Source organism: Camellia sinensis, chromosome 3 (genome assembly GCF_055761805.1).
Source record: "Camellia sinensis isolate YWXY chromosome 3, ASM5576180v1, whole genome shotgun sequence".
NCBI lineage: Eukaryota > Viridiplantae > Streptophyta > Magnoliopsida > Ericales > Theaceae > Camellia > Camellia sinensis.
The window spans coordinates 68,135,354-68,145,993 of NC_138963.1; positions in this window are offsets into that span (position 1 = coordinate 68,135,354).

Sequence of the window (10,640 nt, forward strand, 5' to 3'; positions counted from 1 at the left end):
CATCATTCTAGATCTTGTTCTATAAGATATTTCTCCATAATTTTACATCCACTTTCAGATAAATATGTCCCTAATTCTACTTATTCCAAATAATCATATATTGATTCATAAGGCAATCATGGAACAATTAATTTTTCTACCAATAAGGTGTTATGGAAAACGTAGTTCTTCCATAATGAACTAATTTGAATCCAACCCTTGCTAATTCTATAGTTTCGTGAGACATTAGGAAAAATTCTCTCCCCCTTGCTTCTGTTGGATCTAATATAAAAGGTTCGTCCCAATCTTGAAACCAATCACATTTGTAGGGGATTACGTCTTTCTTGTCTTTGACTCTTTTTAGATAATGAGTTGCATTTAGATGTTCATCCTTTACCTCTATTTAGGCAGTTGTAAATATGATGGATTCCATGCTTGGATATTCTTCAAAGACTTTAGAAATTCTTCTGAACATGAATTGTTGGAATTTGGTGAGCTAAGTGAACATAATACTTTGTGGGTGAGGTGAAACGTCGAATGTATTAATTATTCCCACTTTTCACATTTGAAGGATCTTTTGGGCTGATGACATTGTTTGGATTGAATAGAACTTTTAACATTCTATAATTGTACAATGCAGTTTGTCTGTTGAAGTAGCACCACTAAGTTTCCAGATAAGTGACACATTCTTCATACCAATTTAGAAATAACTTAAGAAACGTACATTTATTTTATTTTATCTTGAAGGTCAGTGGGGGGTTGAAGAAATGAATATAATACTTCTAATCTTAAAAAGGTTTTTGCCACAAAATGGGTCATTCTAATAAGCTCATTTACAGAACGGCTCTTTCCTGCAGCCTGCATTTTTCTAATAATTTCAACTCTGTCTTGTGTCACCAAGTCCAGCGCTTCTTAAATTTCTGCCAGGAGTGTTTCCTTCTCTAGCAGTGTAAGTCTTGTGGATGTGGATGTCATCTGCAAATTCTCAAGTTAGAGTATCTGCTAAACTATTTTTATTACCATTAATATGTTCTATATCAAAAGTAAATTATTTTAACCAAAGTTGCCATCGTAAAAGCCTCCCTTGCGCCTGCATGTTAGATAAATTCTTATTTATGAAACCTAGTAGGCCTTTGCAATCTATTCTTATTAAAAATGGTTTTGGTGTCAAAAATATTTTAAAAAATTCTATTCATTTCACTATGGTTAATTATTCTCTTTCCATGGTAGAATAATTACATTCAGCTTGATTAAAACTTCCACTACAATATCTACATAATTGATTATTTTCTTTTATTTTTAAAATTGCGCTCCAGTGATTGTTACTTGCATCAATTTCTATTACTAGCTCATCATTTTCATTAGGAAGAGTTAGGGTAGATAAATTTGTACATTTTTCTTTTAAGAATTTTACTAAGGTGGAGTCGGTTGAGTTCCAAGTCCAACTCTCATCATTTTTAAGTTTCTTTTATAAAGGTTTTCTTATTTTGGCTAAGTCTTTTATAAAATCTGAGGTATATGTTAAACATCCTAAAAATCTTTCTAATTGTTTTCTATCTGTGATTTTATCAGGAAATTTATTAATTTTTTCGAGAACATGACTTTCCATTTTTATTATTCCACCTTTGATTTTAAGTCCTAAAAATTCTATTTCATTTTGTGCATACATGCATTTCTTTTCACCTAATATATTTCATATTTTTCACATTTTTCACATTTTTCGATTATTATTTTAATATCTATTCTATGTTGTTTTATGGATCAGGAAAAAATTAAAATGTTATCTATATATATACAAGGCAAATATTATTTAATTCTTTAAAGATGTTATCCATTCTTCTTTGAAATATTTGAGGTGCATTTTTTAACCCAAATGACATTACAAGCCATTCATAATCTCCTTGTGGTGCATTAAAGGCTATTAGTGGGATGTTGTCTTTATCCATTTTTATTTGCCAGTATCCACTTTTACAATCCATTTAGAGAACCAGGAGGCGCTCTGTATTCTGTTGAGAAGGACTTGCTTATTTGGAATAAAATAACCATCTCTTTTAGTATTATCATTTATTTTGTTTGTAATTTATTACCATTCTAGCCTTTCATCTTTTAACCTCAACATGATTTTTGACCATAAATGCTAGACTACTATGTGGACTTTCACTATCTAATTATCCTTTTTGTTTTAGATTTTCTATCTCTTTTCTGAATTCCCCTATATCATTATAAATATATACCATTTGTTTTACTCTACTTATTTTATTAGGATTGATTAAGTCTATTTTAGCTATAGTTTTAACTTTATACCAAAATTTTAACGAATCTCCACTATATAAATTTTTGCATCTTTCTTATTGTTCTTTTTGAATTTCTTCTCAAATACTAATTTCTTTAATACTTAGTGCAGTTTCGTGCCTAGTTGGAGAGATTACCTTCTCACTACGCTTGCTGCGTACAAAGTCAATATTGTGATGTGTAATAGCCACTTTTGATTTTAAGACTTCAACTAGCTTATTGTTATTTGTAAATATAACAAAGTGTAACGTGTTGGAATTTATGATTTTATAAGCTTACTTTGGGCCAACATTGAGCCCATATTTGAGTGGGGCCCACATGTCTTTTGGGGTGGGTCTAAGAAGTGACGTGTTTCTTGCCGCATGATAAGTCACATGGTGCAAACAGTTCGTCAAAACCATTTATGAGTGAATGGGAAGTTAACGTCATTTTTGGGTTCGTGGAATGGACAATTAAAAAATAAAATGTGGGTTTCTTTATAAAGTTTGTCTCACATTAAAACTTTAAGAGAGCTTGTGTATGTATATAAGCTTTGGATGGCAACATTTGGGTTGGTCTCTAAGGGGCACCCTAAGTTTGTAGAAAGGAGGAGTTATGGACAAAGTGAACCTTGGCCCAAACCACCACACAAATATGCGCCACCGCCACCATCCATCCGACCGGTCGTGCCGTGCCGGGTGTGGTTTGTGGATCAGTTCTAATATTAATTTTTTGGACAAACTTTATTTGAATTTCTCAAAAAATTCTTGCGGGAAATTATTTAAATTTCTGAACAAAATTAATTTAATTTTTTCTGTCCAAAATTGTGCCTCTTTTGGTCTAATTTCCAACTGTTTAAATTGCTCTAAACTACCCAGCAGTTTCGGACAGAGTCAGCTTCTTCCAAATAGGTTTGAAACTACCCAGGTAGTTATCTGTTCAAACATATTTGAAACTGCACAGGCAGTTATCTGTCCAAAACCGTTTGCATCTGTTGAATTCAAAAACCTACCTGTTCGGTTTAAATTTCAGACCTGTTCAGGCCTATAAATACCTGGACCATTCCAGAAGATTTTTCAAAATTCTAGTTTTTGCTCTCTTGCATCAATTTATTCTTCATATTATTTTACGGAAAATTTAGAGAATATAGAACATAGGTTTTTGTTCGCCATACAAATTGTTTGAAGTGCTACTACAATTTGTGAAGATCATTGTATCTTGGAAGATAGACACCTTTTATCCATAAGCACTGAAACGAGGCGCATCTATCTTAAGGACAGAGTGTCACACACTTGACTTGGTCTAATTTTGTACCTTTTCATTTTGGTAAATAAATTCTGTAAATAATTTATTTTTATTTGTTTGATTTAGTTTCAAGTTATTTATTTTATACAAAAAATTGTTTCAACAATCTTAAGACAAATCTAAATTATTATGTTTAAATAGAATTTTTTGTTTTGTTTTCTTTCTTCTTTTCTTCATCTTATAGAAAATATTTTTTGCGGTTTTACAAAATAATAGTTTTGTTGGAAAAACAAATAGTAGTAATATACTGTTTATTTTCTTTGACAACTAGTCGTAATATACTGGTAGTCATTAACAATTCATAATAATTATTTGTAAAGTGGGTCAGAAATTAATTTTGGTTTTCATAAATAATTTATGAGTTTTCATTAATTAAACTTTTGTTTTCAGTATTTTAGTTTTTGAAGTGTTACAGAAGTATTTTTTTGGGTGGAATTAATTTATTTAAATAAAATTTTATTTTATTCTCAACTTAATTGGAAATAAAAGCTAAAATTCTTGTTTCTTTTATTTTTACAGAATTTTATTTTGTGGTTTTGGTTTAAATTTTTTGTGTAGTATAAAATTCTAATTCTAATTTTGTTTTATAATTTAGAATTCATGGCTACTGAAACTAATGCTCAAACTAGTACTGATATGGTGGCTGCAATTGCTCCAACCCCCTTTCCTGTTGTGACTGTGCCAGTCAATCATGGTAAAAAGCCAGAGAAGTTCTTAGGAACTGATTTTAAGAGATGGCAACAAAAAAATGTTGTTCTATTTTACGACTCTCAACCTGGCACGTTTTCTTCGTGAGGATGCTCACCTTAAACAATTGCTCACCTAGTACTCCGAGTCAAAACAAAGCAAAATAATTAGAAAATATGCATGTTCCTAACTAGTGCATTATGACTAAATGCAACGCACACATTATGTAATTTATAGGTTCAGTTATGAGTATGGCATATGATTCCATTCAAGACATGCGATAAAGCACGTATTCAAGTAATGAATTTGAATATTGATATTGGGTTAGTATGATGAGCCGATCCTTGGATGCATGCAAGACAATGGATGCAAAGCATAAGAATGATAATTTGAAAGATGATGTTCTATACTAACCATCGTAAGCAAATAAGTAAAAGGGAGAAAGACGTGGGGTTGGAAGACATACAACTTATTGCATATTGGTTCTCACATAAGAGGATTTGAATCAAGGCCTAAAAGTCCGAATTAAACTAATTATTACAAAATCAATTGAATAAATAAGCAAATAATTAACTAGCTAGCTACTATATTACAACAAGGATAATAATGAGAAATAAAATGACTATATAAGTTAATTAGTTATAGCAATTACAAATAAATAATAATAATAATTACAACAATAATTGGAGCATTAATTTACAATAATGACGTAAGCAAGGATGTAAAAGGGTTGCATGCACAGTGTTTAAGAAAATCTCTGTCTGCCTAGGCCTGCTCTGTTTCACCTTCAGCCGCTGCCCTCTGTTTTCTGCAAAACATATTGCTGACCAAACATTGATGGCCTACCGTGCCACAATGAGGCCCGGTCGTGCCTTAATTTTATACAAAATCTTGTTTTGTGCTCTGAAGTGAAAACAATGTAGACAGAGTTATTCTGAACTCTGTTTGTCCCTCTCACACTTCTCTGTCATGGGAAAGCCTCAAGAGAAGGTTGGAATCATTTCCAAAACCATCAATGAGCAATTTGTTTGCTTGATGATTTCGGACACAATTTGGACAAAATTCAATGAATGCAATGAACAACAACCACCCCTCCCTCCTATCATAGAGTAAACTCAAAGATGGAGGTAGAGACGCTTCAAGGTTTAGTAAAACATCATGAATTGACGTAAGATGACCCTTGTCACGACGGACTCAGCATAACGTCCAGCCGAACCCCAAGCAATATGACTCATTTTATTTATGTGGGTTGGTTCATTTTAAGCCAAATTCATTAGTCTTTGCCATTCTTTAATCCATTTGTCCAAGATGATTGTTACATCCACTAAAGATTACGTCCACTAAGTGAGAAATATGTCAAACGGGAAGTGATTCTCAACATGAAAAACAGACTATGCTGTTAACAATGAACCTACGTAGAGATTAAGCCATTAAGCATAGATCTCTAGTTCATGTTTTAAATAACCATCAACCAATTGAAATAACTCTCAAATGAATGAAATGAATGGTAAGTTGATTATTAAAATGAGGCTCTTAAACATGGAAATTAGACAAAGAAAGCTAGAATCATCATGCAACAAGCTATGTATAAGAACTTGTGAGACAACAATCAAACTAATGAAAACATGAATTAATTAAACAACCTAGGACAGTCCTAAAACAGCCTCTAATAGGTAAAAAAATAGTGGCTCAAAGTGCATGAAAATAGACTAAAAAGCTAAACAACAAAAAAAGAAAATAAAGCTAGTAAGCAAGAACAAGGAGGGGTGGCTAACCCCCCCCACTTTTGAAACCTCAAGGCATGATTTTTAGCCTCGTTTAAACTCTAAAAATCAATTTAGAAAGCAAAGGAAAGGGTGTAAAAGCAAGGGTTTGACCTATAGGTGAAGGTGCAAGAAACCCTTTGGTAGCTTTCCAAACCCAAGCTTAGACACTTGAAGGAAGATCAAAACAATACAAAACTACAAGAACTAGATAGGAATAGATAGAACAAGAAGTAAAAGAGAAGATAACAAGCTTATATCTCTCAAGGAAGTGAGCTTTTGTTTGTGAATCAAACTAAGTCCAAACACACTCTCAAGCTTGAATTGTGGTGTTCAAAGCTTAACCAAGGTTCCAAGGCTAAGGTGTAAAGGTGTATATGGTGTATGGATATAGGTTCAAGGTGGTAAGCTTGCTCAAAGGTTACTTGCACAAGAAGAAAGATCTCTCAAGAAGGTGTATAGGTTTTTTAGAAATTCTTCGACCCTCAAAACAGAAATATAGCTTCGTTTTTATAGAATTTGAGCAAGAGGGGTCATAAATATCTTCAAAAATGGAGAGCTAACGAGCTCCCACCCAGAACAGTGTTTCTCACTACCAAGGCACGTCCGGCCATCAATAGCCACAGTCAGCCGTCAATGAGGCATGGCCAGGCCTCAGTGTGATCCCCTATTTTCCTACTTCAGACTCAGCATAGGGTGGCCCAATGTGTAAAAATGGATTTCTGGGGTATAAATAATGGGAATATGGAAGGTTTGGGATTATTTTGGAACTTAAACATAGCCCTTCGTTGAGACCTCAAACTACGCACAACACCACTTTCATCATCAAGTGTGCCGGACAAAGTGCTCGAGCGTTGTGGGCAGTCAAAAACGGGGTGTCTACAGCTGCCCCTCTTTGACAGAGCTCGAAGTCATAAAGGGACGTGAGTGAATGTCAAAGCTCAGAGATGATCCATTTGACGAGGCTGCAAGGCTTGGACAAGAAATCAAGACATAAATGCAAAGATTGAAATCAAGGGCAAAATAGAAAATGATATGCATCAAATAACTTATGATCATGTAATGAAAAAATTGCATGCAAATGAAGCAATGAAACAATTCTACAATCTAAACAAGAACGCAACGTTGAATGAAAGCATAAATCAAAGCAAAATAAACCCCGCTGTGTTTCACACGGAAAGAAATGAATAAATAGACACGTCTCACATGGAAAGGACAAAGAAAGCACAAACCAAACTACGTCTCACGATAAAAGGATATAAGAATATGCAGACCTAACTACGCCTCGCGTAGGAAGGGTGACATAACCATCGGGCACACCCGAGGTTTTCAACCGAGATCCTAATGCGTCTCAAGCGAGAAGAGGAAGGGTGGTGTGAACAAACAGGTGCACCTGTTGTTTTTAACTGAGATGAACAATCCTAACATGTCTCACGTGATAGGAGGAAATGTGGTATGAACATCGAGCGCACCCGATGTTTTTAACCGAGAAAAACATTCCTAACGCGTCGCACGCGAGAGGAGGAAAAGTGGTGTGAACACCGGTACACGCCCATTATTTTTAACTGAGGTAAACAATCCTCACGTGTCGCACGTGAGAGGTAGAAAGGTGGTGTGAACACCAGGACACGCCTGTTGTTTTTAACTGTGGTAAATAATCCTCATACGTTGCACGCGAGAGGAGGAAAGGTGGTGTGAACACCGGGACATGCCATTGTTTTTAACCGAGGTAAACAATCCTCACGCATCACACATGAGAGGAGGAAATATGGTGTGAACACCGGGACCCGCCTATTGTTTTCAACCGAGGTAAACAATCCTTACGCGTCGTACATGAGAAGAGGAAAGGTGGTGTGAACACTGGGACACGCCCGTTGTTTTTAACCGAGGTAAACAATCCTCAGGTGTCACACGCGAGAGGAGGAAAAATGGTGTGAACACCGGGACACGCCCATTATTTTTAATTGAGGTAAACAATCGTCACACATCGCACGCAAGAGGAGGAAAGATGGTGTGAACACCGAGACATGCCCATTGTTTTTAACAGAGGTAAACAATCCTCATGCGTCACACGCGAGAGGAGGAAAGGTGGTGTGAACACCAGGACACACCCGTTATTTTTAATCGAGGTAAGCAATCCTCACGCGTCACATGCAAGAGGAGGAAATATGGTGTGAACACCGGGACATGCCTGTTGTTTTTAACCGAGGTAAACAATCTTCACGCATCGCACACGAGAGGAGGAAAGGTAGTGTAAACACCGGGACACGCCCGTTGTTTTTAACCGAGGTAAACAATCCTCACATGTCGCACGTGAGAGAAGAAAAAATGGTGTGAACACCAGGACACGTCGTTGTTTTTAACCGAGGTAAACAGTCCTCACGCATCGTACGCGAGAGGAGGAAAGGTGGTGTGAACACCAGGACATGCCCTTTGTTTTTAACTGAGGTAAACAATCCTCATGCATCGCACGTGAGAGAAGGAAATGTGGATCGATAAAAGAACAAACAAATTTTCAAGATTTGGTAAAGCGAAACACGGATTCTACACAAAGACACATAAAATCAAAACAATCAATGCGATATAGTAAAGTGAAAGCCAATTTGCCCATGTGACGAAAATGGGCTTTAATTTGAACACAACGCAACACGTTTCAATTTGGTTATAAAATGGATGATAATTTTACTGTGGCATGAATGATTTTATCTGGAACTCCTCTGAATGAACCATACATACAATAATCATTTGTTTATGGAACAACGAAACGAATTAAAGCAATCAATGATGAAGTCATGCAATAAAACTAAACAAAATGAACAAAAATTCCTTTCATTTCCTTTCCTTCTCCTCTTTATATTTTTTTTCTCACTTTCTTTCCCTTTTGTGATTTTTTTTTTGTTCCTTGTTTTTCCCTCATTGTTGTTGTTGTTGTTTTTCTTTTTTCTTTTTTCTTTTTTCTTTTTTCTTTCTTCATTTTCTCTTCTTCACTGTTTTTTTTTTTCTTCTATTTGTTTTTGTTATTATTATTTTAACTTAAAACTCCATAATACAAGAAATAATAGTAAAGTAAAAAGAAAAACTGAGTTAACACTGAGAGCCAGCCAGGCCTTGATAAAGCACGGCCGGGCTTCACCAAAGTCAGCTGGGCTTCGATAGTGGCAGGGGCAGAAACGGGAAAGCCGTGCGACACATTTGTTTAAAACAAACTCAAACCTCATTTTTGCACACAACCAAGGTCGAAACTCTTCTCCCTTTCTCTCTAGAGTTCTCCTCTCTCTAGATTTTCCCTTCCCTTGAGTTACCTAACAACCCTTGCAATTTACAGGTGATAGCTAGGAGGATTGGCGACTATGGATCCATATCCGGCCCCCGGCGCTAGTATGAGAGGCTTCCCGCAGAAGCCTGCACACTAGTTGACGCCGCCGGTTTTGGGCCCTTCTGTTTAGGGCTCATACAGACGAGGGCTGAGTCGCTGTTGTACGAGGCTCTGGTAGGGAGATGATGGGACACTATGGACTCATTCCACTTCTTATCGATCAGGGAGCTGACTCTAACCACGTACGATTTCTCGATGCTCACTGGCCTGCGGGTCGGGGTTGGTAGCCCAATCTCATGTGATCTTAACATAACGTAGTGGAGAGCCGCACAGCATCAGCTTCTCGAGGTGATCCCAGACATCACCAGTCACGGGATGGTGAGGTATAGTTGGTTCTTTGATCACTTCGCTGATTCCCAGCTTGCTACTCCAGATGAGGTCACCCAATACACCTGCGGCTTCCTTATATATCTCCTCGGTACTACCCTATTTGCGAATAGGGAAAATACTGTGGGGTTATATCTTCTGGGAGCACTGGTGCACCTACCACAAGTGATAGAGTATGACTGCAGTGGCGCTGGCCTAGCCACCTTATACTGCTATATGAGCTTCGTATCCCATTGAAAGGCGGATTCACTCGGTGGCTACTGAAGGGTTTGGGAGGTACACCTCATATTTACTTTTTCTGTGCATTCTATTCAATTCTGCATTTCCTGCTCATCTCTGCTTTGCATTTACTATCTATTTGCTCACTTACTTCATCCATCTTTTTTCTGCTGCAGCTATGGGTTTACATATATTTCACCTCTCTAGCCCCAGTCCCGGTGAGGCCGATTAAGTTGTTTGTACCTCGCTTCTAGTACTACAACTCCCAATTCGAGTGACGCCGTCGCATAGACCGAAACTTCCCCTACTTTTGTCGTTTTGACACCATCACCGCGGATCAGGTAACGAAATACTAAACTTCACATTTCCATACTACTGTTTCCATATTGCTGTTATTATCATATTGTACTATTCCATACTACACTACTCTTCTCATACTGTACTATTCCATACTGCATGCTCTTCTTATACTGTATTATTCCATACTGCATTGTCAGTTTCATTATGTTGCTTCTTATACTGCACTAATAATTTCATATTGTTGCTTCTTATACTGCTTAGATCTTTGACATCTGACATTTGCTTTCATAGGTTGATTGGCATCCCTGGGCGAGTATCCCTCAAGCAGCGAGGACGACCTGCGTTGTTACATGGTACGCCTCCACCATGCGGATTCTGTTTGAGGGCCCCTTTGGTTGAGCTTATTACTTGGG